Raw genomic sequence first — 12,529 nt, 5'->3', positions numbered from 1 at the left:
TCTAGTTGTTCCATTTCCACCAATCTACGTTGCCCTCTGACACCTCTTAGGAGTCACTGATATTTGCAAGAAGAACCCGTACTTAAATTCAAAACAATCTACATGTTGTTTAAAAAAGGAAAAAAAGAAAAAAAAAAAAAGACGTGAATATCATTTTGCAAAATGACTGCTATTTACATGACAGGCTAGGCAAAACAAAACAAAACAATAAAACCCTGTTCTTTTTCATTTAAATTTTAAGTGTCTCCAAATTTGCATGTGCAAGTTAACAGGAGAAAAAAAAAATCATGGAAGATAATCATTTAGAAACTGAGTATTCATCCCTTAACATTCAAATGGAATGACATCTGCATTCCCCTTCCTTCCAGCTCGGCTCTGCTCTAGTTGAATCTGGACAAGGTAGTCAAACTGAGCTTCTTAAAGCATAAATTGGACCTTGTCCTCTTCTGCTTCAACAGTTGAACAGCTTCCTTTCGAACTTAAGGAAAAAAAAAAAAATACTACTTACTATGGCTTTTTTTTTATACTTTCTGGGAATTTCAGTGAAAGTTCACACAGATAATTCGGTTCCCATTTAATAGTTTGTCTATAAAGTGTTCAGTGACATTGGTTACATTTTTCACAATGTGTCAATATTTTTCATTATTTCCATCCTAGTTGTTCCATTTCCAGTAATCTAGTTTCCCTGCTCCTCCCCGACCCCCCTTACTTTCTCACCTTCGCTTTAGAGTAAATGTTGACCATTTGGTCTTATACATGATTTTTTAAAGGAGCACAGTACTATTGGGTGACAGTCTTTATAAGCCGATCTGCTATCTACCTGAAAGGTGACCTCCAGGAATACTTTCAGTTGAAAGTTCAAAGGTATCTCAGGGCAATAATCTCGGGGGTCCTCTAGTCTCAATCAGTCCAGTAAGTTTGAAGTTTATAAGAATTTGAGCTCTGTTCTGTATTTTCTCCCATTCTATCAGGTTCCATCTATTGTGGCCCTGATCAGAACTGTTGGTAGTGGTAGCCAGACATCATCTGGTTCTTCTGGCTTCAGTGGCCTATGTCGTTCTTGCTAGCTGCCATCAAGTCAGCTCCAACTCATGTTAACCATAAGTATAATAAAATGAAACATTGCCTGTTCCTGCACCATTCTCACAATTGGTGGTCTATTTGAGCACGTTATTGCACCTACTGTGTTAATCCTTCTCACTGAGGGTTTCCCTCATTTTCACTGGCCCTCTTTACCAATCATGATGTTTTCTTTTGAATGGTCTTTCCTGATGACATGTCCAAAGTAAGCAAGTCAAAATCTCACTAGCCTTACTTCTCAGGAGGATCCTAGTTATATTTATTCTAAGACTGATTTGTTTCTACTTTTGGTAATCCACAAAATATTCAATATTCTTCACCAACACTACAATTCAAACTGTATTAATTCTTCTGATTTCTTTTTACTTCCAACTTTCACATGCATATGAAGTGACTGAAAGGACTGTGGCTTGAGTCAGATGTATATTAGTCATCAAAAGGATATCTTGGCTTTTTAAAACGTTTAAGAGGTCTTTTGCAGCAGATCTTCCAATGCAATATGTCATTTGATGGCTTGAGTGTTGCTTCCAAGGATGTTGACTTGATGCAAATAGAATGAAATCAGGGACACCTTTAATTTCTACTCTATTTACCGTGATGTTATTTATCTATCCAGTTGTGAGAATTTTCGTTTTCTTCATGTTCAAGTATAATGCATACTGAAAGCTGTAGTCTTTGACCTTCATCAGTAAGTGCTTCAAGTCATCTTCATTTTCATCAAGCAAGGTTACGTCATCCTCAGATCACAGGCTGTTATTGAATCTTTCTCCAATCTAGATGCTGCATTCTTCATATAACTCAGCTTCCCAGATTACTTGCTCAGCATACAGAATGAATAAGCAATGTGAAAGGGTACAACCCTGTCATATACCTTTCCTGATTTTAAACCATGCAGTGGTCCCCTGTTCTGTCCAAATGATTGCCTCTTGGTCTATGTACAGGTTCCTCAGGAGCACAGTTAAAACACTTTCATTACCAGATTTTAATTTTTATTTTTTAATTCTTTTGATAGCATGCGTTTTCAGTATGGAATGCATGTTTATTAATTGAGCGTGTTTAAATTTTTGGCTGGTATTATGGATTTTGAGAAACATGATCTAGGAATATAATACACCAATGAGACAAGTGGCACTTTGGCATTACTGATCTGTGGCATGACAGTATGTTACTGAGAACTAGGTAACTTATTACTGGCACCTTTCCATTAGGTTACATGGGGAACCGCTGGTTTTCCAAATATGACACCGAAAAACAAAACCAAACCCATCAAGGCTCCCTGTCACCTAGGAAAGCCGTAATTATGTCTGCAAGGTTTATCTCACAAAAAATAAAGGAAAAAAACAAAGGCAAAAGCTTGCAAATTTTACAAAACTAACACATCCAGGAAGCATCACCTAATAGAATGCTCACGCTATACAACAATGAGGCTCCAATTCTGGTCTGCTGAGCTTCACTTATTTCAAAAGGGACCCACCTTGATGCTAAATGCATTAGAACTGAAATAACATCTTACTTCTGAAGTCCAGAAGCATATAAAGTGGCTGGCATACCCTTTTTAGGCCAGTGGTAACAAAGGTTAAATGTTCTGGAACTCCCATTCTTCACAACATTATCCATAATTTGTTATGATTCATACAGTCGAATGCCTTTGCATAGTCAATAAAACACAGGTAAACATCTTTCTGTTATTCTCTGATTTCAGCCAAGATCCATCTGATATCTGCAGTGATACCCCTCGTCTACATCCTCTTCTAAATCCAGTTAGAATTTCCAGTAGTTTCCTGTCAATGTACCACTGCAACTGTTTTTGCTTATCTTCAGCATAATTTTACTTGCATGTTATATTAACGATATTGTTTGATAATTGTCACATTCCATTAGATCACTTTTCTTTAGAATGGGCACAAATGTGAATCTCTTCAAGTCGGGTGGCCAGGTAGCTGTCTTCCAAACTTCCAGCATTGCATCCGTTTGTAGAAACATCTCAATAGGTATTCTATCAATTCCTGGACCCTTGTTTTTCACCAATACCTTCAGTGCAGGTTGGCCTTCTTCCTTCAATACTATTGGTTCTTGATCATATCCGACCTCCTGAAATGGTTGGACATGAACCAATTCTTTTTGGTACAGTGGCTCTGTGTTTCCTTTCGATCTTCTTTTGATGTTTCCTGCATCATTCCATTTTTTGCCCATAGAATCCTTCAATATTGCAACAAGAGGCTTGAATTTTTCTTCAGCTTCTTCAGCTTGAGAAATGCCAAGCGTGTTCTTCCCTTTTGGTTTTCTAACTCCAGCTCTTTGCACATGTCATTATAATACTTTACCTTGTCTTCTCAAGCTACCCTTTGAAATCTTCTGTTCAGCAATTTTACTCCATCATTTCTTCCTTTAGTTTTAGCTTTAGCTACACTACATTCAAGAGCAAGTTTCAGAGTCTCTTCTGACATCCATTTTGGTCTTTTCTTTCTTTCCTGACTTTTTAATGACCTTTGGTTTTCTTCATGTATATCTTTGATATCATCCCACAACTCGTCTGGTCTTTGGTCATTAGCATTCAATGCATCAAATCTGTTCCTGAAATGGTCTTTAAATTCAGATGGGATATATTCAAGGTCATGCTTTGGCTCTCTTGGACTTGACTTAATTTTCTTCAGCTTCACCTTGAACTTGCTTATGAGCAATGGACGGTCTGTTCCATGGTCAGCCCCGGCCTTGTTCTGACTGATAATACTGAGCTTCTCCATTATCTCTTTTCACAGATGTAGTTGATTTGATTCCTGTGTATTCCATCTGGTGAGGTCCACGTATATAGTCTCTGTTTATGTTGTTGTAAAAAAGGTATTTGCAACGAATAAGTCATTTGTATTGCAGAATTCTATCGTACGATCTCGGATGTTGTTTCTATCACCAAGGCCATATTGCCCAACTACCAATCCTTCTTTATTTCTAACTTTCACATTCCAATCACCAGCAATTATCAATGCAGCTTGATTGCATGTTCGATCAACTTCAGACTGCAGAAATCTTCAATTTCTTCATCTTTGGCCCTAGTGGTTGGTGTGTAAATTTGACTAATAGTCGAATTAGCTGGACTTCCTTGTAGGTGTATAGATATTATCCTATCACTGACAGTGTTGTCACTTTAGGATTTATCTTGAAATGTTCTTTTTGAGGATGAATGCAATGCCATTTCTCTTCAATTTGTCATTCCTGGCATAGTAGACTATATGATTGTTCAATTCATAATGGCCAATACCAGTCCAGCTCATTCATGCCTTGAATATCCATTTCTATGTGTTACATTTCATTTTTGACGACTTCCAATTTTCCTTGATTCATAGTTACATTCCACCTTCTGATTATTAATGGATGTTTGCAGCCGTTTCTTTTATTTGAGTCATGCCACATCAGCAAATGAAGGTCCCAAAAGCTTGACTCTATCCACACAAACTCTAAGGAGGCAGCTCTTCCCCAGTTGTATTTTGAATGCCTTCCAACCTGAGTGGCTCATCTTCCAGCACTATATCAGACAATGTTCTGCTGCTATCCATAAGGTTTTCACTGGACAATTTTTTCAGAAACAGATTGCCAGTTCCTTCTTCCCAGTCTGTCTCAGTCTGGAAGCTCTACTGAAATCTGTCCATGATGGGTGACCCTGCTGGTATTTAAAATACCAGTGGCATAGCCTCCAGCATCAAGCAAGCCACCACAGTATAACAAACTGATGGAAGAATTCTGGAAAGCCACTACACTAGAAGTAAAATAAATAGGAACAAGAGCTAGTGAGTATTTGTAAAACATTTCTATATAAACAAATTCATTATAGTTCTCTAAGAGTACCTGCAACACTTTATTTTTTCCTGTCCTTCACACATTTTGTTGTGCTTTATGTTTAAGACAACCAATTTCATATCTATGTCCAATTTTAACGTAAGATCTTTTAGGGTAGAAGAATGTCTTATTCATTATTGAATTGAATTAAGGTCATACATTGTGTTGAATTAAAGCTGGCCACAGGTTAATTGATACTATTATCACTAAGGGGGGGTCCATGTCCCTTTCCATGTAATGTAAGAGGGGAGTCTTTGACTGTACTGATTAATAGAAAATGGCAGAATTGATGCAGTATTATTTTCTATACTTGGACATTACAAGGCTGGTGGCTGCCACCTCTTGTCTCTTGGACCACTCACTCTTGGAAGCCTAAGCTGCCATATGAATAGTTGGCTGGAGAAATCATGAAGAAAGGCATTGAGACTTCATGGAGAGGGACAAAAGCCCTGATGAACCCACCATTTTAGCTGTAGCCAGAAGGTAAAGAGTAGCCCTTCCATAGAGTCATTCCCGCCCCTTAAACCTGTGGGTGCTCTGTGACTATACTGACCCATGGAATATGCAGAAGTAACACTGTGCCAGTTTATGGGCCTAGCCCTCAATGGACTGGAAGTTTCTAGTTCCTGTATCTTCAAACACTTGCTTTTGGAGCTCTGAGCTGCCATGCAAAAAGTTCAACTACTGTTCAGGAGAGATCACATGAAGAAGTCCTGAATGCACATGGTAAGCTAGAGAGATACAGCTGAGTCCAGCCTTCTAGCTGTGAAAGAAGCCTCTTTAACATTCCAGCTGTGTCACTAGATTGATACAACCTTTGATGCCACATGGAGAAGAACTGCCCTGCCAAATTATGCCCCAATTTAGTCTCCTTCCATAAAGCCTTGGAAACCTTATGGAGCAGTTCTATTCTGTCCTATAGGATCACTGTGAGTCGGAACTGACCTGACAGCAACAGGTTTGGTTTGGGTAATGAATAATTTTTAAGGAAGAACGGTTCCTAAGATAACCTTTATACCAAAACTGAATATGAAGTAAGCTAAAGTTCGGGAAGTAGAAAACTATTCATATATAAATTATCTGCTATTTTCAAAGAATAGGACCTAGCTACCATTATCATGGGAAAATTCAGGGAATGTTGAGGAGAAATGAGAATAAGCTAAAATAACATTTTTTTACACATTTAAAGTTATAGAGACAGAGAATGTTTTTTAAAGTCTTTATCTAATTTTTTTTTATATATCTAAAAGTGCCAACAGTACGCCAGGAGAGGGGCCTACCATCACTGCCTAACTTCTGAATCCTGCTGCTCTTTAAGACACCGGGGACCCATTGCCATTGAGTCATTTTGACTCATAGCAAGCCTACAAAGAAAAAAAAATTATGCCAGAATTTGACCCACAAAATCATGAGATACAATGAAATAGTTGTTGCTTTAAGGCACTAAGTTTTTGGGCAATTTGTTATGCAGTGAGAGAGATTATAATACCTCCTTCATACTGCCTCTGAAAATACAGTCATGTTGAACCATCCTTGCATACCTGGTATGAATTCTACCTGGTTGCAGCATATAATTTTTTTGACATGATGCTGAATTCTTTTGGCTAGAAGTTTGGCGAGAATTTTTGCATCTATATTCATGAGAGATATTTGTTTATAATTTTCTTTTTTTGTGGTGTCTTTGCCTGGTTTTGGTATCAGGGTTATGCTGGCTTCATAGAATGAATTCAGAAGTTATCGCTTCCTTTTCTAAGTTCTGAGTTAGTTTGAGTAGTACAGGTGTAAGCTCTTTTCTGAATGTTTGGTAGAATTCTCCTGTGAAGCCATCTGCACAAGGGCTTATTTTTGTTGGGAGTTTTTTTGTTTGTTTGTTTGTTTTACCTTTTCAATCGCTTTCCTTGTTTTGGGTCTGTTCAGATTTTCAACATCATTTTGTTAGTTTGGGTAGATAGTGTGTTTCTGGAAATTTGTCCATTTCCTCTAGGTTTTCAAAGTTGTTGAAGTATAGTTTTCCATAATACTCTGTTATAATCCTTTTTATTTCAGTGGGTCTGTTGTAATGTCCCCCAATTCATTTCTTATCTGGTTATTTGTGCCCTCTCCTGTTTTTCTTTTGTTGATTTGGCCAGTGGTTTGTCAATTTTGTTGATCCTTTCAAAGAACCAACTTTTTTTTTTATTCTTTCTATTGTTTTTCTATTCTTTATTTCATTTATTTTTTTTTCTGTCAATGTAATCCACTACATAAATAAAAGGAAATAAAAGAATCACATGATCACCTCAATCAATGCAGAAAAGGCCTTTGACAAAGTCCAACACCCATTCCTGATAAAAACTCTCAATAAAATAGGTATAGGAGGAAAATTTCTCAATATAATAAAGGGCTTCTCTGAAAACCAATGGCCAACAATCATTCTTAATGGAGAGAGGCTGAAAACATTCCCCTTGAGAACAGGAACAAGACAAAGATGTCCTTTTATCACCACTCCTACTTAACATTGTGCTGGAAGTCCTAGACAGAGCAATAAGGTAAGAAACAGAAATAAAGGGCTTCCAATTTTGGTAATGAAGAAGTTAAACTGTCCCCATTTGTGAATGATATGATACTATACATAGAAAACCTAAAAGACTCCATGAGAAAACTACTGGAATAGGAAGATTCAGCAGAGTAGCAGGACACAAGATAAACATACAAAAATCAGTTGGATTCCTATGCATCAATAAAAAGAATGATGAAAAGGAAATCAGGAAAAGAATACCATTTGTAATACCCATAAAAAAAATAAAATACTTGGGCATAAATCTAACCAGGGGTGTAAAAGACCTATACAAAGAAAACTACAAAACACTACTGGAAGAAACCAAAAGAGATCTGCATAAATGGAAAATCATACCACGCTCATGGATAGGTACACTCAACATCGTGAAAATGACAATTCTACTCAAAGCAATTTACAAATACAATGCAATACCGGTCCAAATACCAGTGACATTCTTTAAAGAGATGGAAAAACTTATCGTTAACTTTATACAGAGAGGAAAGAAGCCCTGGATAAGTAAACCACTACTGAAGAAGAAAAATAAAGTAGGAGGACAAGCACTACCTTATCTCAGAACCTACTACACAGTTATGGTAGTCAAAACAACCTGGTACTGGTACAATGACAGATACATTGACAAATGGAACAGAACTGAGAACCCAGATGTTAACCCGTCTACCTATGGTCACCTGATCTTCTACGAGGGCCCAAAGTCCATCAAATGGAGAAAAGACAGTCTTTTTGACAAATGGTGCTGGCAAAACTGGATTTCCATCTGCAGAAAAAAAAATGAAACAGGACCCATACCTCACACCATATACAAAAACTAACTTAAAATGGATCAAAGACCGAAATATAAAGCCAAAAACTATGAAGTCCATAGAAGAAAAAATAGGAGCAATGCTAGAGGCCCTAACACACGGCATTAACCAGATACAAACCACAACCAACAACACACAAACTCCAGAAGATAAGCTAGATAACAGGGATCTTCTAAAAATTAAAAACTTATGCTCCTCAAAAGACTTGAGTAAAAAGAGAACACACAGACTGAGGGAAAAAATTTGGCTATTACAAATCAGGCAAAGGTCTAATCTCTAAAATCTACCAAAAAAAAAAAAAAAAAAATCCAACACCTCTACAACAAAAAGACAATCCAGTTAAAAAATGGGCAAAGGAAATGAACAGACACCTCACCAAAGAAAACATTTAATCAGCCAACAGAAACATAGGGAAATACGGTCACTAGCCATTAAAAGCCATTAAAAAAAAAAGCCATTAGAGAAATGCAAATCAAAACCACAATGAGATATCATCTCACCCCAGCATTACTGGCCCAGACCAAAAAAACAGGAAATAACAAATGCTGGAGAGGCTGCAGGGATATCTGAACTCTTATGCACTGCTGGTGGGAATGCAAAATGATACAACCATTTTGGAAAATGATATGGCGCTTCAAGCTAGAAATAGAAATACCATATGATCCTGCAATCCCACTCCTAGGAATATATCCTTGAGAAATAAGAGTTGTCACACAAATACACACATGCACACCCATGTTCACTGCAGCACTGTTCACAATAGCAGAAAGATAGAAACAACCTAGATGCCCATCAACAGATGAATGGATAAACAAACTGTGGTACATACACACAATGGAGTACTACGAAATGCTAAAGAACAACAATGAATCTGTGAAGCATCTTATAACATGGATGCATCTGGAGGACAGTACGCTGAGTGAAATAAGTCAGTCACAAAAGGACAAATATTGTATGAGATCACTACTGTAAAAACTCATGAAAAGGTTTACACGTAAAAAGAAAACATCTTTGATGGTTACCCGGGAGGGAAGAGGTGGGATGGAAAAATACTAAATAGATAATAGATAAGTGGTAACTTTGGTGAAGGGTAAGACAATACACAACACTGGGGAAGCCAGCACAACCTGTACAAGGCAAAGTCACCGAAGCTCCATACACACATCCGAACTCCCTGAGGGGCCAAATTGCTGGGCTGAGGGCTGTGTGAACCATGATCTTTGGGAACATCTAGCTCAATTGGCATAATATAGTTTATAAAGAAAATCTTCTACATTCTACTTTGGTGAGTAGGGTCTGGAGTCTTAAAAGCCTGTGAGTGGCCATCTCAGATACTCCACTTGGCTTACCCCTTCAGCAGTAAGGAAGAATGAAGAAAATTAAAGATACAATGGGAAGATTAGTCCAAAGGACTAATGGACCACATCTACCATGGACTCCACCAGGCTGAGTTCAGTAAAACTAGATGGTGCCCGGCTACCGCCACTGGCTGCTCTGACAGGGATCACAATACAGGGTTCTAGACAGAGCTGGAGAAAAATGTAGAACAAAATTCTAACTCAAAAAGAAAGACCAGACTTGCTGGCCTGACACAGACTGGAGAAATCCTGATAATATGGCCCATGGACACTGTTTCAGCTCAATAATGAAGTCACTCCCAAGGTTGACCCTTCAGCCCAAAGCTTGAGCAGGCCTAAACAAAATGAGACTAAAGGGGCACACCAGCCCTGGGGCAAGGACTAGAAGGCAGGAGGTAATAAGGAACCCAAGGTTGAGAAGGGAGAGTGTTGACATGTCGTGGGGTTGTTAACCAATGTCATAAAACAATATATGTACTGTTTAATGAGAAACTAGTTTGTTCTGTAAACCTTCATCTAAAGTACAATAAAAAAAAATACACAGTCATATTTTCAATATAACTAATCTTTAAAAGGAAATGTATGGTCTCTTAGAACTGATAACATAAAGTAGAATTTATGTGCTTATTCTAAATACTCTTGATAAGATACAATCCATTTTGGTATGTTATCAATACTGGGTAGCAATTTTCACATGGCCTGTTGTGTATAAATTCCAAATAGTCTGGTTCTCCATACTGAGCCAATTGTCTTTCATATGCCATATCTTGAAGTCACAAGGATAGAATATTCTGGGCCTCCAGTTCTCCTGGCCCTTCAAGCCTACTTAATGGGTATTAGACTTTATGCCTGAGGAAGGGTCAGAGCCATGAAAGGACTACAATCCAATGAGGCTCTAGAAAAAATAAATAAAAATGGCCAATGAACTAAATTTAAAAGCTAAAGAAAAAAAACAACAAATAGCTCACTGAAGCAAACATAGGCCTAAATCTTCATGACCTTGGATTTGGCAATGGATTCTTAGATATGACACCAAAAGCATGAATAAAAGAAGAATTTTTTTTTTCTCAAATTGAACATCATCAAAATTAAAAACCTGTGTGCTCTCAGAGGACATCATCAATAAAGAGAAAAGCCAGCCTACAGAATGTGAGAGAATATTTGAAAATCATGTATCTGACAAGGGTTTACTATGAAGAATACATAAAGAGCTCCTACACCTCAACAAAAAGACTAAGAACCCAAATAAAAAATAGGCAAAGGGCTTGAATACACATTTCTCCAAAGAAGATATACGAATTGTCAACAGCACATGAAGAGATGCTTATTATTAACCATTAGGGAAATGTACATCAAAACCACAATAAGGTACTACTTCATACCTACAAGGATGGCTACAATCAAAAAATGGAAAATAAGAAGTGTTGGCAAGGAAGTGGAGAAATTGGAATCCTCGTATATTGCTGGTGGGAATGTAAAATGCTTCAGCCACTGTGGAAAATGGCTGGATGGTTCCTCAAAATTAAACATAGGATTATAAGAAAACCAAACCAAACTCATCGCTGTAGAGTTGATTCTGACTCATAGCACCCCTATAGGACAGAGTAGAACTGCCCCATAGGGTTTCCAAGAAGCACCTGGTAGATTCAAACAGCCAACCTTTTGGTTAGCAGCTGAGCTCTTTAACCACTATGCCACCAGGGTGTCCAATAGGATTATAATATGACCCAACAATTCCAGTCTTAGGTGTATCCTCAAAAACAAGTAGTCACTGGGATCATAAAAGCTTGGAAGTGGCCACCCAAGGCTCAAAAGTTGGTCTCTATTTGCCTGGAGCAAAAGAGGAAGAAGGAGAGTCAGGAAGAGAAGAAGGATATGGAATGTGTTGGTAGTTGCCTCCGTGAACAACTGTTTCCTTTGCCACGAGGCCAGAAGTACTGGATGGTGACCAGCTACTGAACATGTTGATCAAAGATTCTATAAAAGAATACTGATCAAAAGGGGGAAATTTTAGAATAGAATTTCAAATTATCATGGACTCGGACATTCTGGAGCCATGGAGGCTGAATGAACTCCTGAAACTATTTCCCTGAGATAATCTTTAAACCTTAAAACAAAATTATCCCTTGAAGTCTTCTTAAAACCAAACAATAGTTTAGCTTAACTAGTAAAAAATGTCTGCCTTGGCCATTGTGCTCTATTAAGAACTCTCTATATGGGATGAAAAAATAGCAACTTGAAAGATTAGATAGGAACCTTAGGGGGCAGGTGGTTTATGTTAATAAGGGAGGAACAACTCAAAGAGGGTAAGATTGTAATCAATATCACTGAATTGTACATGTAAAAACTGTTGAATTGGTGTATGTATTGCTGTGTATATTCTCAACAACAGCAACAAAAAAATCAATCAAAAACTTTTAGAAAGGTATTCAAAGAAATACAGGTACATGCATGTTACATTAGCACTATCCACCATGGCCAAAAGGTGGAAGCAACCCCCAAATGTCCAGCAAAAGATGAACCGATAAACAAATTGTGGTATATCCATCAATGGAATACTATTTAACCATAAAAAGGAATGAAGTACTGATACATGCTACGACTTGTATGAACCTTGAAAACATTATGCTGAGTGATAGAAGGCAGATCAAAGGTCACATACTGTATGATTCCATTTATGTGGAATAGCCACAATGGGTAAATCCAGACACAGAGAACAATCAGTGGCTGCCAGTGGCTCGGGGCAAAAGGAAATGAAGAGTGAATGCTTAATGGATACAGGTTTTTCTTTTGGGGTGATGAAGATGTTTTGAAACTGTATAGGAGTGATTGCACGACACTGCGAAAGCACTAAATGCCACTGAATTGTTCACTTTAAAAACAGTTAATTTTATGTTATG

The sequence above is a fragment of the Loxodonta africana genome, chromosome 14 (assembly GCF_030014295.1).
Source record: "Loxodonta africana isolate mLoxAfr1 chromosome 14, mLoxAfr1.hap2, whole genome shotgun sequence".
Lineage (NCBI taxonomy): Eukaryota > Metazoa > Chordata > Mammalia > Proboscidea > Elephantidae > Loxodonta > Loxodonta africana.
Note: the sequence above shows the minus strand (reverse complement) of the source record.